Here is a 4,774-nt window from a genome sequence, read left to right as displayed (position 1 = left end):
GAATACCTAAATTAGTTTATATTAAATTTTGAGATAAACTCAAAAGAATAACACAATTAAAATATTAAAGGCTAAAATATAACTTTTAAAAATGGTTCTAATATACACTTGAACTACACCAAGCAAGACTATCAACCAAGTACATATTCTTAAACTAATTTCATTCCAACTTTTCAAAATTTCAAGAAACTTAATCATTGGAATAAAAATAAAATTTATGAAATAACGCTTGAACCACACCAAGCAATCTTAATCAACTAAGTATGACAAAATTAGTTTATATATAATTTAAAAATGGTTTTAATATACACTTGAACCACACCAAGTAAGACTATCAACCAAGTACATATTCTTGAACTTATTTCATTATAACATTTTAAAATTTTAAGAAGCTTAATCATTGGAATAAAAATAAAATGAATGAAATAGCACATGAACCACACCAAGCAAGCTTAATCAACCAAGTAAGACTAAATTAATTTTTATATAATTTTTTAAAAAAATGGTTCTAATGTATACTTGGACCACACTAAGTAAGACTATGAACCGAGTACATATTCTTGAAATAATTTCATTCCAACATTTAAAAATTTCAAGAAGCTTAATCTTTGGAATAAAAATAAAATGAATGCAATAACACTTAAACCACACCAAGCAAGCTTAATCAACCAAGTAAGACTAAATTAGTTTATATATAATTTTAAAAAATGGTTCTAATATACACTTAAACCACACCAAGCAAGACTATCAACCAAGTACATATTCTTGAACTAATTTCATTCCAACATTTCAAAATTTCAAGTATTTTAATCATTGGAATAGAAATAAAATGAATGAAACAAGTTTAAATTACTAAATTGAGAATAAATGTGAAATGAAAATTTTACCTTTGAGTAAGCAAACAACTCAAACAACCCACAAGCTTGAAGAGATCTAAACTGGAGCTCGAAATTGGAACAGATCTAAGTTGAGGCTGACAGATCTGGCGAATGCAGAATGCCAGTAAACAAAGCTGAATCAGCATGCCGACAACCTGATCCAAAGACCCACGAATAGATTATGCAAATAGACAACCGTATTGGAAAATCCCACGACTAGATCTATAGATTCGACGTTGGTGACTCACCTCCCAGATCGGAACGAGCTGTACGATCGAAGATCTGCATGACAAGTTGAACGCCACGACCGAGTTAACCGACCAGATCTGACGACCGGAACCAACACGTGAGCAAGCTGGCAGATCTCCCTACCGGAACCAACACGCAAGTGAGCTCGAGACCCACGACTGAGTTGTACAACCGACCAGATCTTCCTGTGCTCGTCATCGAAGATCTGCATGACCAGAACCAACACAAGAGTGAGCTGACGGCGAGCTGAACGGCAACAGACTACAAGCGAGCGAGCTAAACAACACGACCGACGACAAGCTTAGTGGCAACAGACTACACAAACACTGAACGACATGATCGACGATGAGTTGAACAGCAACGCTAAATGGCACGACTGGCGACGAGTTCAATGGTGATGATCTGTACGGTCAAGGAGAAGAGGGTTTGGAAGAGAGAAGTTGGAAAGGAGAGAGAAGAAAGATAGTGAAATGGAAGAGGGATATTTTTTTTTACTCAAAGAAAAAAAATAAATGTGTATTCTTAATGTCGATTTTAAACCGATTTTGTAACCTATCTTTAATGTCGGTTTAGGTTACAATGTCGATTTAAAATCGACAACAAAGATTCATTTTCTTTAAAAAAAACCGGCATTATATATCCATTTTTACTTTTTTTCCACAGATTGCAAGCCCAAAATTCTTGCAATGATATTTGTAGCATGAGTTTTGGAACCTTTTACAATCTTCATCGTAATAGAACCTGTAGTTGTAGAAGACTAGGCATAGTCTCAAGTTTGGGGTGAACCAATGTATTTTCGATGTTCTTATTTATTTCCCTTCTCTTAATTATTTTCTATTTTATGATTCTTAATTTTTTTGGTCTCTTACCTGTGGAATTGAAAATTTTAGATATAACTTAATTTTTGCATTTTATTTATATCTAAGTAGAAATTTCCAACAAGTGGCATCAAACACTACAACAAATATGACTTATTATAGCTTTTGAATATAACCTTTAAAAAAGTTTGCTATGAAATCTTACACTAATCAAAGGTGGAAACATGTTAAAAATGAAATTTTGTGGGCGCCCAAATTTTCGGAAGTATTCACGCTTCACTTCTTCATCAATGGACAAAACATTTAATTTTTCTCTTTGTTATCTTTCCTTTCTCGTCTCCACACGCAAAGCCCTAAATCTCTTTTCTTTCCTTTTCCCATCTCTACACACAGAGCCCTAAATTTTCTCTCATAAATCCCTACCCTCATATCTCTTAGGTACCAACTTTCAGCACTTGAAACCTACTCAGAACCCAACCTTCAACATCGATGAGAATGTCAAAGCTTCGACTTGATTGGTTCATTCCTTGAAACCCACCCCTTCTTTCTCTAAAAACCCACCTCTTCATTTTAAATCTCACACTATCGGTTCTTCTCAGTCATATTATTGCAATTGTCGACCATGCACAAGTTAATAAAGAAATGTCAAACGAAAAGTTAGTTCATAGAAATAATTAGGAATGTTTTGGTTTTTAGATATTTTATTCGTCTCTCAAAATTTTGTATCACAATTTGGAGGAGCCATCTAATAGATGATTTCGATCTCAATATAGTGGTGTTTGTAGGAGCCATCTAGTCAGTTTTGTCTTCAAAAAGCTCTGTTTCTTTATCTGACGACAAGTTGAAGAAACCAAGGTTGAATATGATGGGTACTTTTAAAGCTTCACCACATGAACTAATTTTCCAAATAAAATTTAATGTTTTTTTAGTTAATTGCTTTTGGGTTTCCTTTTATATTAATTTTCAAGAAGTGCATGACCCTAAAAATTCATAACCTAAAATCTTACAAACACCACATTGAATCAAAATCTATCATATTTTCAACCTTTTAGATGTTCTAATCCTTTGGTTAGAAAAGATGAGGCTCACAATGGTAGTTGTTTAGGAGTTTGATAATTTATCCCTTCATATTATTGTTGTGTTGACTTGAAGAACCTGTTTCTATTATGTTTCTCATATGCATCAAGACTTTTGTATTAAATGGTTGTTGAGTTTACACTACAGTTTGGGTAGGAGGATCAATGATATAATTAAGTTCCTTTTGTATGGTTTAAAATAAAAAATGTATGAATTGGTTTTGAGTTTGTAACATTTCTATTTTTGTTGTTTTTTAGTTAATGACGACAATCACTTCATTATTGTTTTGAGTATTGTTGCCGACTTTAAACCATATATTTGCTTCTGATTACGTTTTTATTTTTGTTGTTATATACAATCATTTTAGAGTGAATGGATATAAGTATCTGTATATTGTTTGTTATTTTTATCCCTTAATGCTTGAATGTGCCTTGCAGTGTCTTATTTATGATATATTTATTATTTCATAAGTTTGTTTTGTATATAGTTTTACTCTTTACTTCAAGTTTTGAACTTCAATAGAGATGATCATTCTAGATCTTAAGAAATCTTGAATAATGAATAAATGTATTCGATTTATTTATATTTCAACTCTGTTTTCTAGGTTTCATATTTATTTTTTTAGGGTATGTTTGGATTGACTTTCTAAGTATTTAGAAGAGAAAAAAGAAAGTGTCTATAAGTACTTAGAAAGTCAATCCAAACGGGCTCTTAGTTTGCTTGACTATCACAGAATGAAAAGTAAAATCTAACTTTGTGACTCTTTTTTTTTATCTTTTGGGGTCTTTATTATTTAGGTCTTTATTTTATTAGTCCATAAACATAACTAAATTGGAGTTAATTAGATTTTTGCATATCAACATTTTGTAATTTATAAAGTTTACGTTTTGTTCATCTCCAAATGTATGATACTCATTAATATATCTCTTTTTTTTTACCATATGAATCTGGTAGATATTCACATTTTTATTACATGGAATATAAATAATTTTTTATTTTACTTTCAATAAGTAGCAAGGTATAAAATACAATAATAGCAACATGATCATAATTGAAAAGCTTTAAAAGATGCAATAATAGCATTTATTAAAGCTATAAAAAGTTCTTCCAACTTTACATACTTAATTAGTGTCCTTTTTTTAGTAAAATCTCTCTAATATTTTCAACACCTAAAAGTTTATTTTTAAATCTTTAAAATGTACTCATTTTGTGTTTTGTATTTTTTCTTTAAAAAAAAATGTTTCATCTTTCTTTCTTAAAAATTTGTTTTCCAAGGATGTATTCTTTAAAAATTTCTATGATAAAATATAGAAATATTTAGTTATTTGATTTTTATATTCTTGAGGTGAGGATTCATCATCTTTGGAAGTCCAAGATTTGAACCCAATATAAAATGAATAATTGAAATAATTTTTTTAAAAAAATATTTTATTAAAAGACTATCTTATGATGTGAGAAATTTGTAATATTTTTCTCACATTCTTGTGGTCTTAAATTCTTATAGGAGATAATTGATAGAACTTTATTCCACTTATTTTATGGGATATTGACTCCAAATATTTAAGAAATAGGGGATAAAATAAGACCTTGTTTAAAATATATTTATAAAGAATATTTTCAAAGATTTAAAAGTTGACCACCATTTTTTAAATAGGTATTGTGGGATGCTAACACCTTTCCTATACATAAATACCTTCCGAATTCAGCTCTAGTTTTCACAGACGATTTTTATTATTTTTTGATGCTCAATCA

This window comes from Benincasa hispida, chromosome 10, assembly GCF_009727055.1.
Source record: "Benincasa hispida cultivar B227 chromosome 10, ASM972705v1, whole genome shotgun sequence".
Taxonomy (NCBI): Eukaryota; Viridiplantae; Streptophyta; class Magnoliopsida; order Cucurbitales; family Cucurbitaceae; genus Benincasa; species Benincasa hispida.
This window is presented reverse-complemented; position numbering follows the sequence as displayed.